The sequence below is a fragment of the Tursiops truncatus genome, chromosome 17 (assembly GCF_011762595.2).
Source record: "Tursiops truncatus isolate mTurTru1 chromosome 17, mTurTru1.mat.Y, whole genome shotgun sequence".
NCBI lineage: Eukaryota > Metazoa > Chordata > Mammalia > Artiodactyla > Delphinidae > Tursiops > Tursiops truncatus.
Genome location: NC_047050.1, coordinates 66070438 through 66090726, shown reverse-complemented (window position 1 = coordinate 66090726; position 20289 = coordinate 66070438). Strand labels below are relative to the sequence as shown.

Here is a 20289-nt window from a genome sequence, read left to right as displayed (position 1 = left end):
GCCTTCCATTTTGAGCTGAGACAAACTGGCCACAAGCACATACATGAAAGGGTGGGTGTGCTGGGCCGTGCACGCATCATCCTCATGCTAATCCACGAGCCTCATCAAGATGAATGATGGCCTGTCCTTAATGTCCCTCTCTCCCCACGTTTCAAGGGAAACTTGGCCTATCTGGGCTCCCAAAACCACCACGAGAGGTTTCATGCAAGTTTTCTAAAGCTTCTGTGAAAACAGAGCTTGTTTTCTTTATCATTTAAATTGCAAAGTACACCCCTGGCTGAGGAGAAACACAAACACCACAAGGCTTGTGCTGCCCCACAGAAGGGAGGGAAAGCCAGATGGCTTCACTGTCCCGGCGGAAAAGCAAAAGCCCTGGAGGCTACCGCTTCTCCTTCTTCTTCTTCTTCTTATCGATAATACCCAGCATCCTACAAGAACCTCTCCCTCAGGAATGTCACAGCCACCCTGGACCTCAGTTTCCCTCATCTGTAAAACAAGGAACTAGACAAACATTCAGAAGCCCTCGGCCTGAGGTGCCCATGGAGAAGGAAGAGAGGAAAAGGCTGGCTCTGCCCCGCTCTGCTGAAATGTGCCTAGGTGTGAATGGCCCCAGAGCACTGTCACTTCTTAGCAAGGGTCCTCTCTCTTAGGAAGTGGACATCCGAGTAGTGAGAGGCTCCACCACTGCCCTGCCCACCTCCGACACTGGGATCAACAGGGCCATTTTCAACTTAGATGGAAAAATAAAAAGTGGACCTAGAAATGCTTTCGTGTTTCGTGAATTGGTCATCGGACAGAAAAAAAAGCTGCTCACCAATGGACTAGATGACCTCCAAAAACAACAATGAGCCTAGCCGCCGGGCTCAGCAGATGTGACAACAAAGGAGCTGGGGGAATGAGGGAGGGGCTTCAGGCTGGGGTGCACGGGAGATCAAAGGCTTTGGGGAGGGAGGAAGATAGGGGTTTTCAGCGTTCTGCTTCTGCCCCACTGACGGCACAGAGCAAGATGCTCCTTCGGGACTCAACTCAAATAACCCCTGAGATGCACAGTCTGGGGCGGGCAGGAGAATCCACCCTACATGCCAGAAAGAGAAGGGAAAAGAAACTTTTCCAAGGAGCTGCCAGCTCCACGCATGGGGCCTGAGGGAGCAGCTCAACCCTGCCGTGCAAGCAGAGAGGCCCTGAAATTCCTGGAACAGAGCTTGGTTCAAAGGAGGGTAGGGAACAGGCTGCACAGACTTCTCCTTCCATGCTGGGAGGCGCCGGGGCAGGACCGGCTGGGCAGGAGGAAGCCAAGGCCTCCAGCCTCAGGCCTGCTCAGTCAGGCCCGGGGCTCCCCCCACACACAGGCCACCCCAGAGGATGGAACAGACGGGTGGTCGGCCGCCTGGGGGGCGGGCGGTTGTCTAGGACGGGTTGGCAGATTCTGGAAGGCAGAAAGGGAGGCCAGCCACGGGGCGGGAGCCAGTCTGTGTGAGTGGAGGAAAGCCCTCTGGCCTGGGATTCAGGGGACGTGGGCTCAGGACAGCTATGAAACAGATTTTCTAAAACTCCTAGGGCTTCTTACTAATGCATTAGGAAGCAGGATGGCATTCAAAGATCTTTTACTACCCAGTGGTCTTTTAAGAACTTGTTTCTTATTGATTGAAGAACTGATACATACAACTGGTAAAAACTTCCAACTAGTTGAAAAGACTCATCGGGTCAATGCTAAGCTTCCCTCCTGCCCCCGTGAGCCTCCTGAGAAGTAGGCGCTATTACCATTTTTTAGTGCACCTTTCATGACCTAGTCCAGGCGTGCATCTGTGTGTGTGTGTGTGTGTGTGTGTGTGTGTGTGTGTCTGAGAGAGAGAGAGAGAGAGAGAGAGAGAGAGAGAGAGAGAGCGAGAGAGAGAGAGAGAGGTCTTCCTCTTACACACAAATGGAAACAGAGAGGAAATTCCAAAAGAATAACTCACCATCTGGAGCCTGACTTTGTCATCCACCAAATGACAAACCTGGATGGTTGCCTCCTGACCTGGAATAGTCCAAGCTACGAACCCACCTGCCACGAGCCATGGGCAACCAGCTTGAGGAGCTAACCTGCAGCTTGGTTGGACTCAACTCTGGGGCACTCTCAGGTCTGCTGGAATGCACTAGTAGCTAACTAGTAACTAGTAAGCTAACCTTTACTGAGCGCTCCCCAGGGCCAGGCGCTGAGCCAATCAAGTTACAGGCCCCACCTCGCCCAGCCTTCCATCCACCTCACGAGGTAAGGACTGGTATTATTACTCCCATCTCATAGGGTTAAACAAAAAACAACCCTAAGGTCCAAGAAGCAAAGCGACTTGCCCAAGGTCACGTAGCTGCTAAGTGGTAGGTAGCTAGGATGCAAATGCACTTCTCTCCTGTTCATCGTTTTGGGGGACACACATAACCGGGGGAGAGCTGCAGGCCATGTGACATAGGTATTCATCCCCAGTGAGGCTGGCTGACTGCAAGGAACACACAACCAGCACAATGTGTAAGAGGCAGAACCTAAACCCTTCGGTTTTGCATCCAAGACCCATGCTTTTGATTATCACTAAAGCAGCCTGAAAATGGAATAGGGTAGGGCCCTCCTTAGCCGCCGGATTTACGTTAGCTAGTTTCACCCTCCAGCAATCCTAAAGTAGGTGTCATAATCTACCCTTAATCGATGAAAAACAAGGCTGATGGAAGCTGAGTGACCTTCCAAAGTTCTCTTAGGGGAGACTGACAGTGATTGGCCCTCAGGCTCAGGCCAGAATTCTTTCCACTGAGCCACAGCAAACCACAGGGCATAACCTTCACTGCAGGTCTACGAAGCTGCTCCCATCTCCCAAGCAGCAAAGTGTGGCATTTAAGGGAAACCCAAAATCATCATGAGAAGCAATGACAAACACGAAAGAGCTATCCCCTTCCCCTCAACAAGACCCACATCTCGCCCAGAAACCCAACTTCACAAGAAAGCAACTCCCTGAAGGGGAAATGTCAGTCATCATTTTGTAGCTGCAACGCAGCAAAACCAAATGGGAAAAGCGACCTAACAATATGTATCAAGAACCTTTGACTTTGTCCTTTGACTTCTAGAAATCTATCCTAAAGAAATCCGAAAGACGGAAATAGCTTCATTCGCACATGTGCACACCTACATACACACACCTGCATACACACACAGACAGACACACACACACGAACATGCATCTCAGCACTACTGTGGAAGAAAATGACAGGGAAATAGTCTTAATACTCAGAATTACAGGTAAAATTGGGAAAATGACAAACTGTCCTCGCAACGGGATGTTACAATGTCATGTTGCCTGAAAAACGATACTTAAAAGCCTGCTTTTAACACCACGTGGAAATACTTCCATTAAGCGAAAACTCCAATAAAAGTGTCAACATTAGGTGATCTCACATTCAGAAGAAATACACACAGAAAAAAGAAAGGAAATGCAGCAAAATGCATTAACATTATTTTCTTCCTTATACTCTTAACATTTCCCGATTTTTCTATTAGACAAATCATCCCTAGAAAAATCAGCATTATTTGAAAGAAATGATGGCCCATGCTGCTGGATAAGATGAGCAACGGGTGTAATCCGAGATGGAGAGAAGAATTTGCTTTCCTTTTCAGAGTATGCTCCTAACAAGTTACATGGTCCTGCAAAAGAAGGGAGCCAACGTAGAGACTGATGGGGGGATCCAGTAAGAAGTGGCTCAAGCCCAGAAGAGCCGTGGAGAGCAGAGAAGGGGAGTCCAGGAACCACATACACCACGGCAGGTCCGCAGGAACCAGACACTGGGGAGCAGGGCGCAGGGGGGTTCCCAAGGGAATGACCTGAGAAAGGGGGGCGGGGGGGGGTGGGTGTTGGGAAGCTGACTGAGGGTTCAAAAAGCAGCTGCTCTCGGGATAAAGCCAAGTCGTTCAAGACAAGGAGGCAATTTCAAATCCCAGGACAGAGGGTGCTCCAGACAGGACGCCTGGGCATCTACCGCTGATGCAAGGGGAAGGCCATTCAGAGGCGCGATGGCACAAACCCTGTTTACCAGTGTTGCGACTTTTAGAATGAATCCTGCAAGTAAAGCACAGAAGTCTGAATTATGGGTGTATTCACTGCAGAACTCGGAAGCCTGCCGTCCGTGTCACGGTCTAGCTCGGCGCTGTCCGATAGAAAGGCAAGACACATAAAACTAATTTAAAATTTTCCAGTAGCCACGTTAATAAATCACAAAAAGAAAGAGGTAAAATTAGTTTTAATCATGTATTTTTACTTAACCTAATATATCTAAATCTTATCACTCCAACATGTAATCAATAGGAATACTTATTAAAGATATTTTACATGATCTGCTTTGTACTAAGACTTAGAAATCTGACTCACGGTTTACACTTACAGCACATTTCAATTCGGACTTTTCCACATTTCAAGTGCTCAGTAGCTACATGCCAGTGACCATACGGGCCAGCACAAGTCCTAACCTCTCTGGCCTCTATATTCGTATGTTAAAAACAAGGATGGACTTAACCTCGGTCTTCTTTCATTGTCAACTACACTTCAGCAAGCTTTCATTGACTGTAAGCGTTAATGTTTACACAGCCCCTTTCAGATGATACCAAACAATGCTTCCTCTAGTGCTTAAAAAGTGCTTCGGAAACTAGAGGCTCAGAGTGGTCGTGGGCTCAGCTGAAAGTCACACAGCCAGCGTGAACCAGAACTCAGGCCTCCTGCCTGCAAATCCAGTTCACTTATCTTCACTTACCGTTACCACTCTAGTAAATGGGTCCCTTCTTCCCTCCCTCCTCTGGGGACCACAGGCAAGTTGTTGAAATGTAATGAGCCATTCTGCGCAGCAACTTTTAAAGAGATGCAATCATGCATCCTTCTCGCTTCCTGGGCAGAGGAACATCTGGAAATTTAAACCACTCAACAGCTGGAAGATATTCTCGTCCTTAAGAAGCATAATTCATTACGCCAACAATGAAAACCAGACTGTCAATCTGGTGGGTGGGGTGCGACTTTACAGCTATCAGTTTCTTGGCCGGGAGGGAGTGCGTTTGCCCTGGGCCCCTGGCCTACTAGAGTAAACGCAGTGAGTCTGCTGCTAATCCCCTCGTGCTGGTGAAGTTCCAGGCACCAGAGGGAAGATGGCCCAAGGGACATCTGTCTTCTGATCCCGCCTCTGCCCCTTCAGCTCACCTTGGAGGGGCTTCCCCCCACCTTCTCTCAATGCCCCCAAGCTCTATCCTCATCTCACATTTCAATCAACGACCTGGAGCCCTGAGGGAGAGATGACCTCAAGGCAGGAGAGCAAACCAGTTAGACCAACAGATCTGAAAAGCAGGCTACTTGGCTTCGCATCTTGGCTCTGGCCCTGCTACTTAGTAGTTGTTACCTTGGATAGTCACTTACCTTTCTGCCTCAGCTTTCCCGTCTGTAAAATGGGGACATTAATACAGACTGTGGTCGGGATTACATACACAGATTAGATACAGAGGCAGAGTCCTCGGAACAGAGGCAGGTAAACAGGTGGAGCTATTTACGTGAGAGCCGACAGCGGCTGGCAGATGAGAAAATCAAGGGAGGAAGTGATCGGCGTCATCCTGCAGGGACAGTAGGACTGGACTCCAAAGCTAGACATTTAAGAAAGGAAGCAACACGTCTATCAATGTGCTTTTCAAACTGGAAAGTACTCAACACCTTCGCTCAGTCAGCCCACATTTCCTGACCCCCCTGGAGGCTAGAGGCCCAGCCCTCGTGTGCCTATGCGGGGCCCATAACCAGTGCTTTCTGAGCACCTACGACATGCCAGTTCTGGAGGAAGCCATTAATGTACAGAATCGCATTCAACGCTCACAACAAAGTATCTAGTTGGTACTACTTATGTTCTAGTTTTACAGATGAGGAAACTGAGACTCAAGAGGGTAACTTCTCCAGGGAGATCTGAGACTTTTGAAGGCAAGTGGATCTCAAACCGATGCTGTGCAAAGGAGAAAACCGCGCTCTTATCCATTACGCTGTGTTTCTATGCCTCTCACGCAGGGGAGCGATTACCTGTGGCTTTGGGTGGCCCTCTGCTACCAAGTATCAGAATGATTCAAAACACAAGGCAGAGCCCCCGGCTGCAAAAAGCCCAGGCTCTGGATCTAAGCCATAAACGAATGAATAAATCTTGCTGATGAAGCCGGTCCCTCTCCTGGAAGAGGGACCGGCTTGCCCTCCTCTCATAATTTGGGCCTAAAGACTGGAATGCGAGGCAGGCGGCAGCGCAGGAATGACGTGCCTACGTTTTCCTCGTGGAGGCTTACAGGCCAGGTGAGACCTCTTGGGAGCCCACTCTCTTCCACTGCAATCAGTTTATCTGTTTCGGAAAGGTTTATCCTGGCTGGGGGTATCTAAGCTGAAGGCCACTGTAAACACTGGAAGAGGTGCCCGGCATTCCTACATTCCATGCAGAAAAGCTTGGGAAGTATGGAAGGGAAAAGGGGGAAACCCCGCCTGGGCAGGCCAAGATGACCTGGCAGAGGGCAGCGATCCAGCTGGACTGGGAACCTGCCTGGAATCCTGGGCCCACATGGAGGGGAAGGTAATCTGCACCAGGGTTGTTTCATGACCATTCTGGGCGTCAGTTACTACCCCAGCATCAGTCTGGGGCGGGTATAAGAGATCCTTAACCGCCAACAGGGAACAATGCTAACAGCAGGGAGGGCTTATTCAGGGTCTGTTATCACCCCACCCCGGGTCTCGCACTATCTCATTTAAACTTCAAAATGATGCGGGGGTGGGGGGGGCCTTTTGTCCTCCGTTCCCACCTGAGGAAACGGGCGGAGAGAAGTTAAGTTCATTGCACGATGAACTAAGTAACAGGATGAGGCAAAGGCAAGAGTGAACCCGCGGCCGTCCCATTCCAGGAGCTACACTGCTCACCATCACACCAACAGCATTTCTTTTCAGATTACTGATGAGGGTCAACAGTCCGCAGCCGAAGACATCCCTTCCGATTTTGAAAGTCTGTGATCCCAGGAAAATCCAAAAGCAGCCTGGGGTCCTACCACCTTAGCCAGAAACTCTGGCCCTTGTGACCACGCGTACAAGAACGCTCACAGCAGCTCTGCTTGTGTGTGGTGGAAAAAAATTAAAAGAAAAAAAAAAGCCGCCAACAACTCACATGTCTTTGGAGAACGGGTGAATAAACTGTGGTCTGTTCACACAACGGAACAGATGACGGCGGTGAGAAACACCACATCCACGTGCACTTATCAACACATGCCGAGTAGGAAAGCACGCTGCGTACGGTGTGGAATTTTGTAAAAGGTCAAAAGGAAGAAAAGTAACGTCACAATTAGGGAGAAAAATATAGGGAAAAAATTTTAAGCAAGGACATAATACACACCAAAATTCAGGAGAACTCGGCTCAGGGGGAGAATACTAGGGGTTGGTAGTTGGGAGAGCCTAGAAAAAGGACGCAATTCGTTCCGGGTCACACCCTAAGCAGGGTGGGGGACTCACGGGAATTCGTTTCCTATGACGCTCATGATGCCATCTCCTTGTAGATATCGAGAGAATATCGTGGACTAACTGTTGAAACGACACGAAATTCGGTCCCCAAATGATTAGAAAATGTTTGCTAATCATTTGTTTTGTGGGAAGCACGACTCCCAAATCATTTATTTTGTGGGAAAGTGACGTGGTGAGTCGGAACGTCCACGGTGGGTGCACTATGACCCCAGCTACGCTGCTGATGGCTGCATTAGTGAGTCTCTACCAGGCTCCAGGTTGCTGGGTGCACCCCTCCACTGCTGGGAAATGGGGTAACAGCATCCAGCTGGTAGAGATGCTGAGAAGATGAACAAGATAACACACCTAAGAGCTGAACTGAGACACCAACCCAGGGTAAGCACGGGCCATGGGAATCCAAAGGATGGAGCCTCAGAGCAGTACAGAGAGTGGTCAGGACACGCGCGCTGCCACTCCTGGCTGGACGGCCCTGGCTAAGCTCGGCACAATTGTCTGCACCTCACACCAAAAGCACAGACAACAAAAGGAAAAATAAATAAGTTGGACTTCATCCAAATTAAAACCCCCTGTGCATCAAAGGACGCTTTCAAGAGAGTGAAAAAAACAACCCACAGAACAAGAGAAAATATCTGCAAATCATCTACCTAAAAAGGGATTTCTATCCAGAAAATATGAAGAACTCTACAACTCAACAACAACAAAAAACCCATTTCTTGGGCTTCCCTGGTGGCGCAGTGGTTAAGAGTCCACCTGCCGATGCGGGGGACGCGGGTTCGTGCCCCGGTCCGGGAGGATCCCACATGGTGCGGAGCAGCTGGGCCCGCGAGCCATGGCCGCTGAGCCTGCGCGTCCGGAGCCTGTGCTCCGCAACGGGAGAGGCCACAACAGTGAGAGGCCCGCATACCGAAAAAAAAAAGTTTCTCCAAAGAAGATATACAAGTGGCCAGTAAGCATATAAAAAGATGCTCAGGGAATTCCCTGGCGGTCCAGTGGTTAAGCGGTTAGGACTTGGCACTTGCACTGCTAGGGCCCGGGAGCTGCCAAAAAAAAAAAAAAAAAAAAGGATGCTCAACATCATTAGGGAAACGCGAATCACAACCACTATGTGATGCCACTTACATACATACTATTATAAAATTAAAAACAAACAGAATAGCAAGTGTACAAACAGACTGTAACAAGTGTTGGCAAGGATGGGGAGATTTGGGAATCCTTGTGCATGGTTGGTGGGAATATAAAAGGGTGCAGCTGCTGTGGAAAACAGTATGCAGTTTCCTATCTGTCAAACGTAGATCAGAAGCCCCAATTCACAGGTCTGTTGTCAGACTAAAATGCGAAGATTATTTGCATTCATTCACTCAGCCAATGACCCTTGGGACAACGGGGAATACAGGAGACAAGAAAGTGAACAAAATTCCCTTGAAGCCTGTTTTCTATTGGGGGTTACGGATCCCAGGCAAGACAGATAACTCAGACTGGACTTTAGACTGTGGCGGATGCTAAACAGGGAAACAAAACAGCTCAGAGGACCGGGGATGTGTTGGGGTGGGTGAGTGACACTGAAGGTGGAGAAGCCACACGGAAAGTGATGACAGGAGGGCGGCAGCCTGTCGTACGTCCCTGAGCTGGGCCAGGTCACAGGCTCATCCCGAAGGAGACCAGGACTTAACGGGAGGGTTCTGAACAGGACTTACATGATCGGACCTAGATTTCCTCAAGACGATTCTGCTGCTGGGAGAACTTAGTGAACCACGGAGAGCCACACCAATGATCATTTATAATGACTTGATTTCCCCAAGAAAGCACAGATTGACACTGGAAGGTAAAAAACTGGGCAAAGTCAGGTGCGCACTGTGACCTCACAGAGAAAGCAGCATCGGGGATGAGGGCGTTCTGTGTGTTCACTCATTTAATCCTCTTAACCGTCCTAGAACAGCAGGGCTGTTACTCCCGTTTTACAGATGAAGAAACCAGGAGGTACAGAGATTTGAAGGCCATGCATCTATTCAGTGGCAAAGCTGAGGTTCCAAGCAGACAGTCTGGGGTCAGAGTTTGAGAAAACAGAAGCACCCGTGCTGCCTAAAGCTTGCCAGCCACTTACAATAATGACCAGAGCGAGAGAGGACAATGCTGGTCCAGAGACCTAAACGTCTTCCTCGCCCTCGGGGCTTCTCTGTCAGTCTGCTCGTGGCCCTCCCCAACCCCACTCTTACTCACCAGTACCAATTTCTAGGTATAATTAAAACGGGTTTGTGAAGCAGAAACAACAAAACCTGGAAGCCATTTTTTTTTTTTTTTTTTTTTTTTTTTTTTTGCGTACGCGGGCCTCTCACTGTTGTGGCCTCTCCCGTTGCGGAGCACAGGCTCCGGACGCACAGGCTCAGCGGCCATGGCTCATGGGCACAGCCGCTCCGCGGCATGTAGAATCCTCCCGGACCGGGGCACGAACCCGCGTCCCCTGCATCGGCAGGCGGACTCTCAGCCACTGCGCCACCAGGGAAGCCCTGGAAGCCATTTTAATGTAATTCATATCACCTAGGACAACTGCTACTTTCATTTTCCCCTTTTCTCTCTCAGTCTCCATCCAGAGATTGTCTAGTTTAGAACCAGAGATGTGGGTTATCATAGCTAAAATTTGCAGCCAAAGTCAAACTGTCCTGCCCTTTTTTTGGGGGGGGGGGGGCGTAAAGAATAGGGGGATGGGAAAGCAGGGCTGGGAATAAAAAGAAACTTCTTAGGGAAAAGGATTCATTTTTATACTTCCTGGGTATCTGAAGTTAATAGATTGGTTAATGGATTGGTTTCAAACCTAGTCTTTGCACTCTGACCTGGGTTCCAACCTGCCTTTTAATAGCTGTGTGAACTTGGGCAAGTCAGTTAACGTCTCTGAGCCTCAGTTTGTCCCATCTGAAAAACAGGGCTGATGATGGTTCCTATCCCATGAGGTATTGCTGATCAGTATATGGGGTAATGGAAGGGAAGCCCTTGGCACTGTGCCCATCACACAGTGGGCTCTCACAGAACACCAGCTGTTGTCAGTAATCATACTATTGTTATTGGTACAAATCCTTACAACCAACCAGAAGGAGGAAATAGCATTCCCATTCCAAGATAAGAAACAGAGACTATAGCCCTTCTGTAACAGGCAAACCCCTCTCCTTCTGCCACCCATTACCCTATCGCAAGGCTCACCTCCTCTAAAAGAAGCCTCCCAGGCCAGCTGGACCTCAGCCATCAGCTGCTTCATCCCCTGAGAACCAGCATCACCCTGTCCCTCTCTGACAACCACGACCTCACCCTGGTGTCATCGACATGTGCAAAAGCACACGTCTGTATACCTGCACCGGACTAGGGGGGTGGGGATCTCAAGGGATCCCCCAAGTGTAGCTACAAGCCCTAGCACAGCACCAGCAAGTGAGACGCACAGTAAATCCCGGGTCATTGAATGTCACTGTTCCGCTGTGATTTTTCCGTGTAATCAGTTCATAGTTATTACCTACATGGATTAATATGGACAAGTTCTTAACGGTGGCACAGAGTCAGGGCTTAATATCTCTCTGATGCCATTTTATAGCTAAATAATGCTCCTAATAATGCTAAATAAAGAACGTGACGCTGCACTATAACTGCATTAACACCGTATCATCACTGTCGTTGGTTTTGCTCTCCCTCTGCATCTCTGAAAGGTAAGGATGGATCTTCCAGACTATCAAATCCACGGTTCTTTTCTAGTTCCCCAGAGCCTTGCTCAGTTTCAGGCACATATTAAGCTCCTTGTTGAATTTTGCCTCCACAATGTGAAGACAGATAACAAGATGGAAAACACGGAACAAAACAGGGTGGGGCTTTTGCTTCCTCCTGGTAGCTGATTGGCTCGTTTCTTTAAGCAACTTTGCCACCACGGCTCACCATAAACGAAGAGAAATCTGAAAGTCACGCATTTTCCCCCGATGGAAATGAGCAAAAGCTCACCAACTTGGAGGGCAAAAGTCATGAGCTAGCCGGAAACCACCACTGCCTAATAACAGCTGACCAACACTTTAGGAGCCCAGCAGGATACGAAAGGTCTGGCTTCCCCCCCCCAACACCCCCCAAAAAAGGCCAACATGTGTTGAGGGGGTGGAGAGGGAAGGGGAAAAGGAAGAGAGCAGTTAACAGGAAATGATTCGTTTTCCAGGGACACACAGCCTATCACAAAAGCATGCAGGGGGCTGAAGAAGCAACTCAGAACAGCATTACGTGCAAACAGTTCTAAGGGAAAAAATGTTAATGCCGTCTATGCGGGAGGCGCTCTATTGCAGCACCCAAGTCAATAAGGGTTTAAGCAGGGAGCACCCACCAAGCCCTGCCGGCTCCCTGCAAGGTGCTGGGGGCACAGAAAAGCACGTCATGTCTGGAAGAGCTTGTGCAATGGGACAGGGAGAGCCATAAGCAGGGGCTGCAAACTGCTGGTCCCAGGGGCCACGTCGGGCCCACACGTGTTTTGTTTGGCCTGTGAGCCTTCTTTAAAAATCTGAATTGAAACATTTGAAAATCAGGAGAATTTTCATTAAAAAAAAGAATGATACCCAGCTTCTCTTTCAAAAGTAGAAGGTCTGGCAGCCGTGAATCTCCTTTCTGGCCTGGGGAAATGGGGAGGCGGAGAGGGGGAGCTGGAATCAAAGAGCAGCCGCCTCTGGTCCAGAGAGGGGACCAGTTGTCGGCCAGTCCACACCCTTCCTACCTGGTGCATTTATATCATCTGCTCGTCTTCCTAAGCAACTGAGTTTGCAAGCCCTGTTGGGAATCCATGGCCACAACACAATACAACAGGATGTGAGTTGTGATAACTCAGGGCGCATGGAGGGGATGAAGGAATGTTTCCTGAAGGAGGTGACCCCTAGGCTGAGTCATAAAGCATCAACAGGAGTTAATTAGAGGAGGAAGTGGGAAAGGAATTGAAACCTGTCCCATCTCCCCAGCTGGGTGAGACGTGACTGTCAGAAGTGAATCTGCAGGCACCCACCCTCTCCAAAGAATAACGCCATTCCAAACCTTCATTATTCAAAACCGACATTCACCAGCTGCCTCTAATCAGACAAGCCCTCCTTCTGATCCAAGCAGAGGCATCCGTCTGGCAGAAAGCACTCAGCCTGGAGGGTTGGTGAGGGCTGGGTCCTTACCCCAGATACACATCACTGGGTTCACATCACTCAGCAATTCAATCAATACTCATGAGGGTCTATTATACAGCAGGTACTCGAACTAATAATGGGAAGCCATAAAAGCTTTTAAGTCGTTGAGTCTCAGGATCTAGTTTGCCCTTTTAAAAGCCAGGCGTGGGAGCAGGGAGACAGCTGGGGCCGGTAGTGGATGCTCTCCAGAGGGTGTTGTGGCGCCAGTGATGCCGGGTCTCACTGCTGGACCAAAGGGGAAAGAGCTGCATAATCAAGGGTCAAGGGTGTCAGCAACGGCTCAGGTATAAAATGTGAAAACCGTCGTATGCTGCTGTGTAAGCCGCGGCTGCGAGACCACCTCCACACGTTACCATGACTGACACAGTGATCTCCCCTATCCTTTGGCACCCCTCGTTTTTTTCCAAAACCCTTTGCAGGGAAAAGTGGGATAAGTATGTGCTTTCTCTAGCTGAGAAAGCACATATGGACTGTCCAGGGAAATGACAGGCAAGAGACACTGCCTTTGGCCAACCTCGAGGCGTGGCGAGAGGACAGGGGAGCTCTGCACCAAGCAAAGCCCAGGAGGAAGCCCCGAGCTCCCCTTCTATTTCAAGAGCACTTCCTGGGAGGCCATCTCCTCCCAAGTGTACTGAGGGGAGAGCGGCGCTGCAAGGCTGGTGATCCGGATGCAACGACATTGAGAAGCACAGCGTGCGGAAGAAGCCCCAGGTCTCCACCGGAGGTGTTCTCTGAGCGTCAACCCAGCCAGGACAGTCTGGCCTTAGCCTCATAGGTTGTTCTTGGACCGAATGCAACCGTCTGTTTTGTAAAAAGTGATACACCACAAGGATAGGAGTGATCTCTCTTTGAAGTCTCTCAGTGAGAAGATTGGCTAAGTGATCCCAAAACTGCCCCTGGCCCCGGTTGGATGAATGATTACTTACGTGGACTGTGGGATAAACCCCGACACGATAAATGCCAGAAGGGACCCCTGTTCCTACAGCTGCTCTCCCGTAAAGTTCAGGAGCTTCCCACATAGAGGCCCTTTTCTTTTTCCTCTTTCCTTTTAAAAAACAGGAAAAGCCAAGCATCCAACCAGAGGGTCGCTGGTGTATTCTCAGCCACATTAACTACAGAATGTTCTTCAGTGACCCCAGGCCCAGGACACCACATGTGCACAGGTCTCCCTGAAATGCCACTCTGATCTCGTCCCTGCCCCTGTTCAAAACTTCCCACAGTTCCCAACCGCCCTCGGGATAAAGTCCAAGCTCCTCACGGGGACTGGAAGGTCCTCAGCTACCTCTTCAGTCCCACCTGGATCCCTTCCAACTTTGCCCTCCAGGCAGAAGTCCTTTCTCTCCCCAAAATAAATACTGAATTTGTCCTCTTCTCCCCCTCTCCACTGCTAGAGCCAGGCTCCAGGGTCCTCATCTGGATGGCTGCCACACAGCCTCCAAACGGGCCCAGCTACCACTGTCAACCATCCAATCCATTGTCTACCGAGCAAAAATGTCAATCAAACCAGGCCTCTGCCCCACTCAGCAGCCCACAGAGGCCTGGACTAGTGCTTAAGGCCTCCAAGACCAGGCACCTGCCCACCCTGGACCCCATCCAGGTCCTGTGTCTCTTACCCTTGGACATTCACTCCACTCCACCCACAGGAGTCTCTTGACATCATGAACTTCCCAAATGTTTTCCTGCCTTGGGTCCTTCATGCATGCTGTTCTCTCAGGCTAGAATACCTCCCCCCAAACTAGTTTTTTTGTTGTTTGTTTGTTTGTTTGTTTGCTTTGGTGGCATGTGAAATCCTAGTTTCCCGACCAGGGATCGAACCCGCACCCCCTGCGGTGGAAGCTTGGAGTCTTAACCCCTGGACCGCCAGGGAAGTCCCTTCAAACTAGTTTTTAAAAGAAATTTTAAAAACCCAGAATTTACAACCATGAACATGTTGTCATATATACACACGGTCTGCTTTCCTTACTATATGTTTTCAAAATGCAGAAGTGATATATGTGCCTATATTCTTCTTTTATAAAACATGAAAGGTAAAGTTAAAGTAGCCTTTGACCGTCACCACCAGCCCCATCCTCTCCTCCCTCCCAGGAGGATAAGAGTGCATTTGATCTAGATCCTTCCAGTCCATTTTCTTTTAGACATTCACTCCCACCTCGAAGTAGCCTTCAACAACACATAACATGAGCTGTGAATTCTCAAATGTACCGAGGCGTGGGGCTGCACGTATGTTTGATTTCATTGCATTCTGCCAACTGGTCTCTCAAGCAACCCCACACTCACCAGCTGAGTCAGGGGACCCCATGCCCCACACAGCCTCCCCAAGACTTGCGTCAGACTTCCTATTTTGGGCACGTTTTAAAACGTGAAAAAACGTGCCCCAGAAACAACGCAAGTGTCCTTCCACTGGAAGATGGATAACAGTGGCATATCCAGAGGACAGGACACTACTCTGCAACCTAATCCACCCAACGGCTGACACATACTACGTGGAAGATCTCACCTGCAGGAGAGAAACCAGGCTCAAAGAGCTACATCCTGGACGATGCCATTTATACACAAAAGGCAAAACCAAACCGTGAGGTCGGGAAACAAATCTGTGATTGTTAGAAGCTGAGGGTCAGGGAGGGGGTTGACTACAAAGAAGCAGGAGGGACTCTGGCGGGGGATGGAAATGTTCTGTATCTTCGTGATGATGATTACACGACTGTGTTACACAGCTGTGAGCATTTACCAAACCACCTAGCGCTGTCCACTAAACAGGGTGGACCCTAGTGTCTACGGATCAGATCTCAGTACACCTGCCTATATTAGGGACATTTGGAATCCTTTCACAGGTACTGTCCATTTTGCGTTCTTCTTTTGAGAACTGTTTGACTTTGGGGAACTCTTTATTCTTTATTATTAAAGCTGTTCTTTTTTTTTTTTTTCTTAGGCTTTTTTTCTTTACAATACAGTCATATTTATCAATCTTCTCCTTTGTGCTTTGCTCCTTCTCTGGTTAACTTCCCCCAAATCTTCGTGTCTCACTCGAATGTAGGATTTCAGTGTGAATCCCCTCACCTCATACACACTATCTTCCACATTATTCGATTTCATATTCTTTCATATTCCTGACAGTAGTGTGACTTTTTGGTGTATGTTTGCTTGTCTCCCCACTAAGAAATAAGCTCCTTTAGAACTGGTACCATACCTGTTGTGATCACCACTGAACATCCAAGACCTTGAACGGTGCTTGGCACAAAACAGGCATCCCACAAATATCTGCCAAATAAATGGAAGGTAAGAAAAAGCTAATACAGGTGCATATGATGTATATGCACATGTGTCTAGCATTTAATACACGCTATACGTAATTGTTCATGACATAGCGTATCATGGACAGCAACAGACATCACGTGTCTCACCAGATAACAGCAAATTTAGCTTCAGTGCAAATCTCATGAGTTACAATATTTAACTAAAACTTTTAAAATAGTGAGATGTGGGGCTTCCCTGGTGGCACAGTGGTTAAGAATATGCCTGCCAGTGCAGGGGACACGGGTTCAAGCCCTGGACCGGGAAGATCCCACATGCCGCGGAACAACTAAGCCCGTGCACCACAACTACTGAGCCTGCGCTCTACAGCCCACGAGCCACGACTACTGAGCCTGCATGCCACAACTACTGAAGCCCGTGTGCCTAGAGCCCGTGCTCCACAACAAGAGAAGCCACCGCAATGAGAAGCCTGCGCCCTGCAGAGAAGAGTAGCGCCTGCTCACCACAACTAGAGAAAGCCCGTGTGCAGCAACGAAGACCCAACGCAGCCAAAAATAAATAAATAGTGAGATGCTCTGATGCAATAATCCTAGGACAGGGGGTTTATCAAAAAAATGAAACGAAAAATGAAAACTTATATACGTAAGCTATATGTAGCTCTATTATGAGCTAAGCATTGCAGAAATATCATCTACCCAATAAAAAATGACATGGACAAAAGCATATGTAATAATATTCAGGAATGCTTACAACTTAATGATAACTAAGAAAAGCCAGGACACAAACATATTGATACATACCATAATTACAACCTTTTTTAAAAAAAGCAACAGTAAAGACAAAACAGTGATTGGATTTAACTCAAGAAGTAATACTTATCTTTATAGACGTTTCCCCCCAGAATTTTAGAGATAAGCTTGTATTTTTTTCGTCAGAGGAAAGAGAATTCCAATTTCCCTAATTACAGTTCTGTCCACCCAGGGCCATTTCAGGTACCTCCCTCCTAAGAGCCATCCTCTATTACATTTGTTATCCTTCTAAATGTAAACCTGGGAATTTACTCCTGGTTACAATCCCAGGGTTGGCAGGACCCATTTAAATCACTTCTGCTGGTCATTAAGTGGCCAGTGGGCCAGCAGGTGGGGCTGACCCACTGGCCACTCCTGCCTCTCCCACCTCAGCCACAGTCCCAAGGCCCAGGGTCCTCAGCTCTCTGTCCCCTGTCTGCAAGGCCCTCACTAAGACTGGAGACCTATCTCCCACGTCCCTCCTGCTCGAGCCTTCTCAGCCACACCAGACCTAGTTGCCTGCAGCTCCATTTCCACCTGTCTTCCCTGCCTCCCAGCCGCTCTGGTCAGCAGTCGTTGCTGCGCACGGGCTTCCTCTAGCTGCGGTGAGCGGGGGCTACTCTTTGTTGCGGTGCACGTGCTTCTCACTGCGGTGGCTTCTCTTGCTGCGGAGCATGGGCTTCAGTAGTTGCGGCACGCGGGCTCAGTAGTTGTGGCTCATGGGCTCAGTAATTGTCGTGCACGGGCTTAGTTGCTCTGCCTCATGTGGGATCTTCCCGGACCAGGGCTCGAACCCGGGTCCCCTGCATTGGCAGGCAGAATCTTAACCACTGCGCACCAGGGAAGTCCCCACACTGGGAGCTTCTTGAAGACAGGGATGGTTCCTTATTCCATGCAGAATCCCCTGTGCCTGGCCCTCACTCACTCACTCTGGATTCACTGAATGCTCATCACGGCCCAGGCGTTGTCGTAGAGCTACACTGCCCAATAAAAATGGAATTTGAGCTACGGGTAATTTTAGATTTTCCAGTAACCGCATTTTTTAAAAAGAAAAAAGAAACAGGTGAAATTAATTTTAGTGATGTATCATATTTAACCCAATATATCCAAGATACCATTTCAACACGTAATTAACGTTAACGAATTCAGTAATGAGATATTGGGTTAGCCAAAAAGTTCATTCGGGTTTTTCCTTAAGATGTTACAGAATATATATCACTTTTTTTGTGTTAAGTCTTTGAAATCCGACGTGTATTTTAGTACATCTCCATTCAGACTAGCCTCATTTCAAGTGCTCAGCGGCCACATAAAGGTAGTGGCTACCGCATCGGATAGGGCAGTTTTAGATGCCTGGGGATACAACAGTGAGCAGTCCAGAAGCTCCTGGCCACCACTGCCAGCCTGGACCAAGCACCTGCATTCCCTGCAGTTGGACCCGGGTGCCCTGACTGCTGGCCTAGATTTAGTCTCTTCTCAACACAGCAGCCAGACTGATCATTTTGAAAGCTAAATCAGCGCAAATCAGCTTTCTGTTTTAAACCCTTCAGTCGCTCCCCATTTTACTGTGCACGAGACAGAGTCTTTTAGAAAGGCCTGGAGACTTCACGTGCAACGCCGCTGAACGCTGCTCTGGTTTCCCCTTCCACCTCTGTCCACCTTGCTCTCACCACTCCAATCCGTTCTTCATCCTGCTTCTCCCTCTCACAGGCCCACCCCTGCCCTCAGCCTCGAACCTGGCCCTTCCCTGGGCCAGGAACACCATCCTCTAAGACTAACCCCTTCAAGGCTGCTCCAGTAACAGCTTGTCAACAGAGGCTGCCCTGAAGCCACCTTAACACTGCAGCCCACCCCAGTCCTCCAGACCCTGACTCTGCTCCACTTGTTCCCATAGAACACATTACCCTCAAATACACTGTGAATGTCCTCAGTTTATTATGTCTACTGTTCCCAATGTCTACCTCAGCTGCAATGCAAGCACCATTCGTGCCACATCTTTCTTGTTCCTTTCCGCATTCCCAGCGCCTAGAACCCTGCTTGGCACAGAGTAGGCATGCAATAAGTATGTGTTGAATTGATGAAAATGAATAAATGAATGAATGAATGAATGAAGCCCTCAGCCCTACAGAGTTTACAATTTCAGGAGAGAAGACAGATATACGGTATATCAGGTAACGATTAGTACTGTCTCAGTTTGTTCAGGCTGCCATAACAAAATACTACAGATGGGGTAGCTTAAATGATTGAAATGTATTTCTCACAGTTCTGGAAGCTAGGAAGTCCAAGACCAAGGTTCTGGCCAATCTGGTTTCTGATGAGAGCTCTCTTCCTGATTTGTAAACAACTACCTTCTTGCTGTGTCCTCACACGGCCAGAGAGAGGAGGCAAGCTCCCTGGTATTTCTTCTGATAAGGGCACTAATCACCTCACAAGGACCCCACCCTGATGACCTCACCTATCCATAATTACCTCCCAAAGGCCCCATCTCCAAATACCGTCACATTGGGGGTTAATATTTCAACATATGTATTTTGGAGAAACACAAACATTCAGTCCATAACAAGTACTACGGACAACAGTGAGACTCAGGAATGGAAATGGGAGTTAGGGAGGTTGCTATTTTATGAGGCAGCCCCCAAAGGAAGGCAATAATTATAAATATAGCAACCACCACTTAAATAGTCACTACCACATGGCAGCCCTGTGCTAAGCACCTTACATCTACTAATACAGTGGTGTCAGGAGTCAGTGGAGTTTTTGCCTGCGCTGCCTCTATCCGTTCCCCAGCTCCCTGTGGGGACCACCCTGACCCCACTGTGTGGCCTGGATAGAATGGAAACTCCAGGTGGACAAAGATTTTTGTTTCTTTTCTTCCCTGCTGGATCTCCAGGAGCTAGAACAGTGCCTGCCACCCGGCAACTGCCCAGTAAATGAATGGCTCAACCAATCCATCTTAAACAGAGTAGCAAATGTTAGGGCCAAATTACCAGGGAAAGGGAGCCCTGAAGAATAACCAATAATAACAATCATCTTTACGTCTTCCTCAAGAGCTTACTTCCACTGTGCTAAGTGCTTTGCATCATCCCTGGGAGGGGGAAACTATTCTCCTCTCAGCAGCAGCGAGAGCTGAAGTAACCTGCAAAAGCAGGCTGACGGCACTTCCCTGGTGGCACAGTGGTTAAGAATCCGCCTGCCAATGTCCTGCAGGGGACATGGGTTCGAGCCCTGGTCCAGGAAGATCTCACATGCCACGGAGCAACTAAGCCCGTGCGCCACAACTACTGAGCCTGCGCTCTAGAGCCCGCGAGCCACAACAGCTGAGCCTGCATGTACAACTGCTGAAGCCCACATGCCTAGAGCCCGTGCTCCTCAACAAGAGAAGCCACCGCGTTGAGAAGCCTGCGCAACGCGACGAAGAGTAGCCCCGGCTTGCCGCAACTAGAGAAAGCCTGCGCGCAGCAATAAAGACCCAACGCAGCCAAAAAAAGAAAAAAACTTTATATATACATATAAAAGCAGGCTGACACCTGAGGGGCACCCTCTGATTCCTGTCCTTTC

The 20289-nt window shown here is 48.9% G+C and overlaps 1 long non-coding RNA gene across 49 annotated transcripts in view; it reads right to left on the bottom strand.

Annotated features, from left to right (window-relative positions):
• The window catches only part of LOC109549452 (uncharacterized), a 396771-nt gene that overhangs the window by 371599 nt on the left and 4883 nt on the right, over window positions 1-20289 (bottom strand). The gene's annotated exons all lie outside the window — the stretch shown is intronic.